Raw genomic sequence first — 12,074 nt, forward strand, 5'->3', positions numbered from 1 at the left:
CATATACACACACCCACACACACATATACACACCCACACACACACATATACGCACCCACACACAAATATATGCACCCACACACACATATACGCACACATATACGCACCCACACACACATATATACACACCCACACACACATATATACACACCCACATATACGCACACCCACACACACACATATACGCACCCACACACATGTATACACACCCACACACGCATTTACACACACCCACACACACATAGCCCCACCTCTCCAGCTTTTGTTTTCGTAACCCGTCCGCTGCAATGAATGTTACAACTAAATCCTCCCTCCAAACGAATTGCAAACAACATCTGTGCAGCATTTTATTTATTTTTTTGTCGTTGTTGTAAGAGCAGCATTACTTCCCCGGCTTTGTTTGGCTTAGTTTTTTTTCTTGTTTTTGTTTTTTTTCCCATTTTTGTTGTTTTTCTGTTTGTTTTCTTTTCGGCTCAGGGGTGGTGAAGTAACCTCAGATTTTCCTCCTTCTGTCAGCCATCTTCTCTCAAAGGAAAACCACCGTTCTCTGCTCCCAACCGTCTCCCTCAACGTGTCACACAAATACATCAGACACATCAACGGTGGGATCAAGACACGTTCCCTCCAACGAACATGTTAAAACACAATAACACTGGCCCCAGACGACAGAAAGGGAATAAACACCCCCACTAAACCCAAGACACTTCCACGCAGATGAGAGCATCCAAAACACCCAAAATCAGGAAAGTTGACTTCTACTTTTGAACGTACTCCCTCTTGAGAAGACGGCAGCCATCTTGTGGGGGTTTAGGAGGCTTCGTCAACTGGAGCCCAGGAAATGGAGGTGCTCAGACGCCCCCCGCCTTCGGATAGCAAACACCAGAACAGTAGCAGCACCAACATACAGTACTGTACAAGAGTGTGTAAGTGTGTACTATACCAGGACATACAGTACTGTACAAGAGTGTGTAAGTGTGTACTATACCAGGACATACAGTACTGTACAAGAGTGTGTAAGTGTGTACTATACCAGGACATACAGTACTGTACATGAGTGTGTAAGTGTGTACTATACCAGGACATACAGTACTGTACAAGAGTGTGTAAGTGTGTACTATACCAGGACATACAGTACTGTACATGAGTGTGTAAGTGTGTACTATACCAGGACATACAGTACTGTACATGAGTGTGTAAGTGTGTACTATACCAGGACATACAGTACTGTACAAGAGTGTGTAAGTGTGTACTATACCAGGACATACAGTACTGTACATGAGTGTGTAAGTGTGTACTATACCAGGACATACAGTACTGTACATGAGTGTGTAAGTGTGTACTATACCAGGACATACAGTACTGTACAAGAGTGTGTAAGTGTGTACTATACCAGGACATACAGTACTGTACAAGAGTGTGTAAGTGTGTACTATACCAGGACATACAGTACTGTACAAGAGTGTGTAAGTGTGTACTATACCAGGACATACAGTACTGTACAAGAGTGTGTAAGTGTGTACTATACCAGGACATACAGTACTGTACATGAGTGTGTAAGTGTGTACTATACCAGGACATACAGTACTGTACATGAGTGTGTAAGTGTGTACTATACCAGGACATACAGTACTGTACAAGAGTGTGTAAGTGTGTACTATACCAGGACATACAGTACTGTACATGAGTGTGTAAGTGTGTACTATACCAGGACATACAGTACTGTACAAGAGTGTGTAAGTGTGTACTATACCAGGACATACAGTACTGTACATGAGTGTGTAAGTGTGTACTATACCAGGACATACAGTACTGTACAAGAGTGTGTAAGTGTGTACTATACCAGGACATACAGTACTGTACAAGAGTGTGTAAGTGTGTACTATACCAGGACATACAGTACTGTACATGAGTGTGTAAGTGTGTACTATACCAGGACATACAGTACTGTACATGAGTGTGTAAGTGTGTACTATACCAGGACATACAGTACTGTACATGAGTGTGTAAGTGTGTATTATACCAGGACATACAGTACTGTACATGAGTGTGTAAGTGTGTACTATACCAGGACATACAGTACTGTACATGAGTGTGTAAGTGTGTACTATACCAGGACATACAGTACTGTACATGAGTGTGTAAGTGTGTACTATACCAGGACATACAGTACTGTACATGAGTGTGTAAGTGTGTACTATACCAGGACATACAGTACTGTACATGAGTGTGTAAGTGTGTACTATACCAGGACATACAGTACTGTACATGAGTGTGTAAGTGTGTACTATACCAGGACATACAGTACTGTACATGGTTTCCCAGAATCCTGCTGGAGACGCAGCATACATGCGAATGAATGCTTTGATGTTCCTGTGTATGAATGAGTCTTTGGATCTCAGATCTCACAGAGTGTGTGTGTGTGTGTGTGTGTGTGTGTTTCTCCACTGGGCATGTGCACGAGTGATCTTTCATGTCTGTATGAAAGCATACATTTGTGTATTTGTGTGTGTGTGTGTGTTTGTATGTGTGTGACCAAGCATGTGCATACAGTAAGCAATTGTTCATGCATGTCTGCGTACGGGTATGTGTGTGCGCGACCAAGCATGAGCACGAGCCATTGTTCATGTGCGTATGAAGGACACGCACAAACACACTCATACACGCATACACATAGTCACACACGCATGGACACACACATACACACATAGTCACACACGCATGGACACACACATACACACACACACTCACACAAGCATACACATACACACACAGTCACACACGCATGGACACACACATACACACACACACTCACACAAGCATACACATACACACACAGTCACACACGCATGGACACACACATACACACACACACTCACACAAGCATACACATACATACACACACACGCACACTCACCTAGCCATGGAACAGGTATGCAGCCCTCGTACATGTACGTAGTCCTGGTACATGTATGTAGCATGTAGCGTGTTTCATGTTCAGACTTCACCAGCCTACACAAACCATGCCACTGTCAGCCATTTTACCATCGAGAACCGCCATCTCGTGCCGGCCTCCCCGGCCTCAGCACGGAGAGAAGCCTCCCGCCAAACGCCCGCCATCGCCCCACCTTTCCGCTCATTAACGCGCGCGTCCCGGTTGAGCTGAATTTCCGCAGGATCGGGGGGGAACCAGTTCCCAGCAGAGACCGCAGGAGATGGGAACGGAGGGCGCCGCCGCAGGGGACGCGATTGAGAGCGCACCGATTCACAGCATTCAGCGCCACAAATAAAACCTTCCCCGACCACGCGGGGAGTGTTCGAAACATAGTCCCCGGACGGAAAAAAAAATAAATACCACAACGAAAAAAAGGGACCTGATTATGACACTGGCATCAAAAAGGATGAAAGAGTTTTTTTCTTTTTATTATTGTAATATATAGTCAGCCTATTACACACTCGCATACACACACACACACACACGCACACATTCATGAGCGCTCCAACATAAGTATAAACAATTGCTTTCGTACTTGAAATGTAGGTTTGCCTGATATCAAACTGAACCCGACAATGCGATTGGGATGAAAAGTGCATACACACAGCACACAATTTCAGCCCTCCCAAAAAAAACCCACAAACACAAGGACGCAGGAAGCGCATTGCATTACCGCAACATCATCAAAGCCACAGCGAGCACTGCGCTGCGTATACGCAAAGTCTGACGCGGTCTGGAATTCCACTACACACAGAACAGCCGTGTGAACACCCAGTCCAGCCGTGTGAACTCCCAGTCCTCCCACTACACACAGAACAGCCGTACTGGACACACTGAACCCTCGATGCTTAAGAGAGATATTATATTTTCATGTATTTATGCTATTATTCGGGGAGAAGCAGGAATGGGATCAATCAAACCTAAACCAGAATTACTGAAAATGGCCTGGTAGTCTTTTCGAGGGAATGTCAAACACGCCTTCAATGAGCAGCTACCCTCAGATACGTCATAAAAAAACTATTCATTTTTGATGAGTGAGTAACGGAAAAATGAATGGATGAACGATTGGATGAATACATTTTTTTAAAAGACTGAACAAACATTGCGGAAAATAATTATGAATCATGACAAGTGTAAAGAAAATGCTGTGCACAGATAAATTCACCGTAACGCCTCCCTACACATAACACCTCCCTACACGACTGAAAGCCTGAGTAAGGGCGGGTAAAAGCCCCTGAAGATTGCAGAGTTTTAAGTGTATATGGTCTCAGCATGAGGACAAAGCTGCACAGAACGAATCACGTGCTAACGTGCTAACGAGCCTGACCCAGCCCAGAGGACTCACAGGCTAACGTGCTAATCTCCACAATTAGCTTAGCCAAGATTCACCCGCCCGACAAAAATACACACACACACACACACACACATACAAGAATGCACATATTTGCATACACATACGCACACAATCACATGCAAGCAGATATGCACACACACACACACACGCACACACACAAGCATGCACGCACACACGTGCGGACATGCACACACACGCGCGCACACACAAGCACGCACACACACACATGCGCGGACATGCAGACACATGCGCGCACACACACACAAGCACGCACGCACGTACACACAGGCACACACACAACACAAAAGCACGCACGCACACACACACACACACACACACACACACAAGCACGCACGCACGTACACACAGGCACACACACACACACACAAGCACGCACGCACACACACACACACAAGCACGCACGCACACACACACACACACACACACACACAAGCACACACGCACACCAGGGAGTAGGACACGCCAGGGTCAAGCAGGAAGGTCCAAACATCCACCAAGTGGTGGAGAAACCCCCCAGTGACAAGAAACCCCTCTGTGCAGGACCCCAGCTATAGAGGGGAGCCCATCGTATGCCGTCTGGCCCAGCCAGACCAGGTTTGAGCAGAGGGGTGACGGGGAGGCTGACTCACTGGGGCTCATTCTAATTCCTTCGCCCTCGCTCCAGACCCGGAATTCCATGGAGCTCCGCCATCTTTTCGGACATCCCGAAAAAGTAAGCGATAGGAATGCGGTCGATATCATCATAAGGGCTGGGCAGATTACAGTCTGGGGAATGAAATTGGTGAAACTGGTCTGGTGAAACAGGCAATCCAAGTAAAGAAATGTATATTCATGTTCATATCAGGAGGGGGGGGGGGGGCTTTTGGCCTCCGGCTTGTGTCATGGTGGGGGCGGGATCCTGGAGGGGGGGTCGGGGGTGGAGTGGTGACCTCGTGGTGAGGGAGGGGGGGGTCGGGGGTGCAGTGATGACCTCGTGGTGAGGGAGGGGGGCAAAAGCCCCAGGGAACTCTGACTCATCGTACATGTCAGTCTGCTGTCAGTAAAATAAAAGAATTATGCGCATGTGTGTGTGTATGCAAGCGGTTGTGTGTGAGTGTGTGTCTGTGTGAGTTACTTGTGTGTGTGTGTGTGTGTGTGTGCGTGTGTGTGTGCCCCCATGAATTGAATGTGATTGATTTATTTTGTAATCACTCACTTCCAACACAGCAAAACAAAAAAAAAAGATAACAGCTGTAGTTTGTCATGCACCATAGAATTACAATAAATAAATATATAAATAAATAAATGAAAATAAGGGCATATCCCAGCTCTGTTGACCAGTACCTCTCATCCACACTCTGGTACAGAGCCCCTTCCCTTGGAAAGGTGTTTATTTTCGAAAATTCAAAGAACTCAGTGTTCTAGAACTCCACGCCTCCAGTCGGCAGCAGCCATTGTGACATCGGCATTAGAATGTTCAGTTAGGAACGTTCCGCATCCTGCATCTGTGATGTCACAGCCTGAAGGGTTAGTATATATGCATTTAATGGCATACTGGGGACCAAGGTGAAAAGAGGCCCTTTCCTCTACGCAGCTACGCAGGCGAGCACATATCCAACACAGACATACAGGGGGGGGGGGGGGTGCACTTGTGCTCCGGCACACAACTAGCCGCGAACCGCTCTGTATCGGCCAAACGAGTGAACGTAATCACACAATGAATACCTCTGTCTAAAACACACAAACATAAATTATACTAAATAATAATAATAATAATAATAATTTGAAAAGCCACTTTCAGTTGATTAGACTAAGCAGGGGACAAATGGCAGGCCAGATCAAAAATGAATGAATGAATGAATAAATAAATAAATAAATAAATACATTTTGGGGCGTAGACGTGACCTGCGGTCCTGGCAGGGACACGGGGGGGCGGAGCAGCTGATCGCCACGGATGACGGACTGCCAAGGGTTCAGAGGTCAACCCCCCCCCTCACGGTGGATTCCCAGGAGAGCCTGCGGAACATTAACATACATTTATTACACGCCGTCCACACTTTCACACTCATCACAGGGGTGTGTGTGTGTGTGTGTGTGTGTGTGTGTGTGTGTGTGTGTCTGCCCACCCCCCCCAGTGTAATCCTGGCCAGCTGGGCCCATTGGCTAATCCCGCATCGCCCCCCCCCCCCCCAAACCCCCTACAGATCAGCTGTCCCAGGCTGTCAGGATGGGACAGGGTGTGGGGGGGGGAAGAACTGCGCGCGTGTGTGTGTGTGTGTGTGTGTGTGTGTGTGTGCGGCGAGGAGGGGTGGACTCGACCCGAGTGCATAAATTGGAGCAGGCATCCCAGGCGCGCACAGTCACCAGTATCTCCGTGGCGGTGTGGTGTGTGGTGTGTGTTTGTGCGTTTCTGCCCACACACCTACAGAAATACCTCTATTTTTTACAAATTTGGGAGCTTCCTGTTCTTTTAATTTTTTTATTTTTTACTTTGCGATTTATTCTTTTGAAATTCTGCAGCGACTCACGTTTTGCAAATGGATTTTTATTCATTGGTTTTTTTGGGGTATTTTTTAGGGGGGAAAGAAATATTAGGGCGATTCAAGCAGAGGGGGGTGGAGGTGGGTATTTTGGGAGGGTGCGTGTATTGAAGGGGGGTTGAAGGGCATGAAGGATTTTGAAGTCAACTGGAATTTTCATTTTTTCGTTTTCGGTTGAGGCCTCTTACCCTCACTACCCCCCGCAACCTGGACCCCCCTCCACCCCCCCCCACCCCACCCCTCCACACCCCCATCTCCCTCCTCCTGTCAAAACTGCATCCACACAACTCCCGCTCCTACATCCCATCCCGACCCCCCCCCCCCCCGCACCCCTCCTCTCCCCCCGCACCCCTCCTCTCCCCCCCTCCCCCCATCTCAAAAGGAGCCGTGAGCTGACGGGGGGTCTTGCGAAACCCCAGTCCGCTCAGAATAGAGGGAAGGCGAGGATGGATGGATGGATGGATGGAAGGAAGGAAGGAAGAAGGGAGGAGGGATTGCACCTCTCCGCTGCTATCTCCTAATTCCGACAAAACAAGGATCCTTGATTTTCCCCAGAAATTGTTATCCTCTTCTGTTTATATCCTAAGGCGGGCGAGCGTGAAATGTTTAAAAAAATTTTTTTTTTAGGTTTTTTAAAAATAAATCCGTACTTAAAGATTTCTCTGGATGGGAGTATTGGGCGCTGACACACACACACACATATATATATATATATATATATAGTAAGACTGTGCTGTGCTCATTTTTATCATATATTATCGTATCTCCTACTTCATCATCACCACTGATTCTCGTCTTCAACAGCAGCAGGAGCTTAAATCTACTCTTGACTCCGGAGCTGGGCTCATGCAGTTCTTGTTATTTTGCATTGGTTTAAAAGCTACATACAAGCTAGTGCAACAAAAAAAAAAAAAAAAAAAAAACTCAGGAAGAGAGGCAGCCATAGAGAGAGAGGGAGGAGAGAGAGAGAGAGAGAGAGAGAGAGAGAGAGAGAGAGAGAGAGAGAGGGAGAGAGAGAGGGAGAGGAGAAGGAGAGGGAGAGGGAGAGAGCCAGAACTCACAATTATAGAGCGACATTTGTTCTAGGGAATATGCTAACAAAGAGCAGGACAGGAGGAGGTGACATTCCGAAAGGTAACCCCGTCCCTCTGAGGAAATGTGCACCCTGCTGTCGGTGTAGATCCAGCCAGCACAGGTCATATCTTCTTCCTTTGTTTTGCTACGAGCCAGAAGATCCGCAGGAATGAATAGCAACCAGGTACCAGTGATGCTCTCATTGTAATGCAACAAAGATATAACATGTCTCTTTCTCTCTTTCTCTCTCTCTCTCTCTCTCGCTCTCAGTCTGTTTGTGTACCTGGAAATGTCTACAGTCATGTACTGTGAGATATGGAGAGCTTGCCTATCCTGTGTGCGGTTAACGCGTCGCCGCGACCGCGGGTTCACGCTTGCGCTGAAATCCTGCGGATAGCAACGCGTTTCTGCGCTCATCTTCCTCACACGTTTCCGTGCGGCGGTGCGTTTTATTTATTTACCGACGCTACAGATTGCAAACGTGTGCACGTACACACGCATGCAAAAAACACACACACACATGCAAGACAACACGCACGCGAGCTCTCGGATGTGCACAAGACGCAGGGTTACGGGTGGAACGCAGCGTGTGCCCGTGTGTGTGTCTGTGTGCGCGCGTTTGAATGACTAACCGCATGTTTTCATACAAAGAGACCGCGTCTAGCGTGTGGGACCAGCGTGTAACACGCTCACACCTGCAGGAGCTGCGTGTCGCCGTGGGCGATAGCCCGAGAGGAGGAGAGGAGAGGAGAGGAGAGGAGGAGGAGAGGGAGAGCGGAAGAGGGAATTACTGCTGTGGGATGAGTGCAACACGGAGTGTGACAGGGGCGAAACGCGGCAAGGACTCTACGCTAGATAAGGACAGAGGGAGGAAGAGGGAGGAAGAGAGAGAGAGAGAGAGAGAGAGAGAGAGAGAGAAGAAGAAGCTTGGAAACTTGGGTTTGGACTCTTTGTGTTCACAGTGGACCTTGATTTAATTTCATACAATTAAGGCACGCGGTGAATGCCAAGAGATCGGCCAGAGGCGTCAATCACTCGCGGGAGGCGGGGCCGGGCCAAGGCAAATAGACGACGTCACCCGAATCAGCATCACAATCAGCGGAAAAATCAGCATCGTCACCCGAATCAGCATCACAATCAGCGGAAAAATCAGCATCGTCACCCGAATCAGCATCGCAATCAGCGGTGGAAAAAAAAAAAAAAAACATCAGCATCTTCACCCGAATCAGCATCGCAATCAGCCTGAAAATCATCATCCGTTACCCGAATCGGCATCGCAATCAGCCTCAAAATCAGCGTCGCAATCAGCACCGTGCCCAGCTCCAGGACGAGCGGGGGCTAGCCTCCGCACAGTCCCGGCTCATGTCACCGTGAAAGCCGGCGCCGGGCCGACCTTACGCAGGGAAGCCTTCAAAAATGGGATTTATTCCAGGCGTACGCAAGTGTACAGCGCACAAATCTACGCGAAAAGGTCCGTGAGAGGGACGGGGCGGCAGGGACCGAAGAACATTCTAGCGCTGTGGAGTGCACTGCTGCACCGAACTCCTGCCTTTCTGCTGCGTGGAGGGGGAAGTAGCGGAATGCTAATCGTCCCATTGCTTGTGACTGAGCGAGCGGTTAGCCGCTAACAACCGTGCTAAGCAGTCAGTGAGTGAGTGGGTGAGTGTGTGTGTGTGCGTGTGTGTGTGTGTGTGTTTGAGGGAACATGGGGGTGGATGACCAAGGGTGTGTGTGTGTGTGTGTGTGTGTGGGGGGGGGGGGGGGGGGGGTCGGGTCGTTATCAACGTATAAACCAAAGTGGGAAATATTCAGTTATAATACCCGATTCCTCTCATTAGGGGAAAGGGGCAGCCTGGGAAATTGTAAACTATTCACATTTAAAAGGGCCTCCGGGCTGGCTGCTCCTGTGTGGATGTGAATGTGACATGTACATACTCTAGTTGCCACTCTCAAAAGCTACGTTCTGTTACATAATGCAGTGAAATAGGGAACTGTGGACAGATGCTCCGTGGAGGCCGGCCTCAATTATGAAGAGAGCCGTCGCCATTTTGACGGCGCATATTTCAAAACATGAAATGAAATAAATACATATGGAAAGCCTGACCCGTTTTTTGCGCGAGAATTATTTAGTTAAATAGACTACACGCTTCGCACCGTTAAAATGAATGAATAAATGCAAATAAAGAGATCACAGACCGCTGCGTCATGTATCTTTGCGGAGGTCAAACGCATGACACCGAAGGCCGAACACAACAGGCGCATTCAAGTCGCAGTAAGGAGCCAAGATACGGTCGGGACGATTGGCTCGCATCGCAAGTTCCCGTTTACTGGGCAACAATCGCGAAATCTCCCTTTTCCAAACCAGCACATACGAACAGACCCCATACAACCCAAGCCTGGCGCGTAAACTCCAGAGGTTACGAAGCGTATTCACTGTGACCTACATACTGCAGCACATGAGCCATTTCTGGCGCAGTGTCCATGTCTGTAATGCGGCAGGCGCAAACACACACACGCATCTGAAAATATGTTTTTCTATATTTGTTTAATATACAGGCTAGCTTGCGCGCGTCGTTAGAGCAGCATTTTTTTACATGGCATGACACATTTGTAGAAGCCAAAACGGTCGCCTAATTAAACTGACGGTAGTCTACCGGAATCTCTATAAAATCATGGTTTAAACACGTAGCCTATATTGTTTATTTCGAACGCATGTAGTATTTACATAACAGTTCAGTGTAAGGGTGAGATCAAGCTGGCAGGCGCACTTGAAATTAAGAGTCGAGGCAGACTTGAAAAATTAAAGATAAATTTGGGTCACAGGCGTATCTGTGGAGTCGAAACGATTTTGTCTGCCTGCATTAACAGCGCCTGAAACAAACAGATAGATACATTATGCAATATAAAAAGAGAAATAGGGATTACTCCGTCCGCGGTCCGAGGTACAAACAATGACGATCTCAGCGACCCTCGACCCCCCCCCCCCCCCGCGCGGCTCAAAGCGTAGCAGCACGTGCGGCATATGCTGAAAGAGGTCATGGCGCTCCCGCTAATTTACGCGATAAATATTTTATTCTGAAGAATGAACAAAAGAAAAAAAAACGACAGACAAATATACGACACGCGCTGCTGGTGTGACCCTGGGAGTTGGCGGGCAGTTGACCGATCATAATGATAAAAGAATAATTGCATAAGGCCAAGGGCATCTTAATCATCCTGACAGTTCGTTCATTTAGGGCCGAGAGACGGAGGGCACATTAACCCCGTCTTTAAGTATTATTAATTTATACGTATAGTACGTCCATGAAAAGCGCCCTGCTCAAATGGGCACTACTGCGTTTTATATTGGCTATATACCGGTGTTCTTGGGTTTGCACGGAACCCCTAAAGTTCACACGGAATATAGGGTACCCAATGTTGTCTAATGAAAATGCGGCAGTTTAAACGTGTCTATAGCCTAGTCAATGCGAAATAAGCTTCTTCTTTTTTTTTTTTTTTTTAAATCATGATCACGAATGATTACAGATGATTGAGATGGGCCTTTAAAATCCCCCTGAACATCCAAACGCATATATTACTGTGAAATATACAATAATAAATAAACTTACACAATTAATTGAACAAATACGTAGCAGGCCAAATAGCCGACATGAATGAATACAGAACATAATCTGTTATAATTTAATTAAACGGGGAACGCTCACCAGCAGCCAACAATTCTACTGGACTGAATTGTGACAAATCCTGAAAATCAGTGGAAAAACCCGATTAAAACACAACGCGATCGACTTAGCATGTAATCAGTATCATATGAAATAACTGCAGTTTGTCCTTGTATTTCAAATGAACGGCCTATTTAAATGTTTCGACAGATTCCGAAAACGCAGCAGCATCGGTTCGCGTGTCACAATACATTTTCATGGCTGACTAGATTGGCCTGGATGAGTATTTGGGCCCAACAACTGCGCACAAACTGCACATCTGTTTTTTATATAAGGAGCCATAACGTGTGTTTATCGGTTAACACAATGCTTACACCAGTTCATGCTCTCCGACTATAATATCAAAAAATGCGATATAGGATTCTGTTCAGTGTGAATGCTGTGAAGGTTAT

The sequence above is a fragment of the Conger conger genome, chromosome 1 (genome assembly GCF_963514075.1).
Source record: "Conger conger chromosome 1, fConCon1.1, whole genome shotgun sequence".
Taxonomy (NCBI): domain Eukaryota; kingdom Metazoa; phylum Chordata; class Actinopteri; order Anguilliformes; family Congridae; genus Conger; species Conger conger.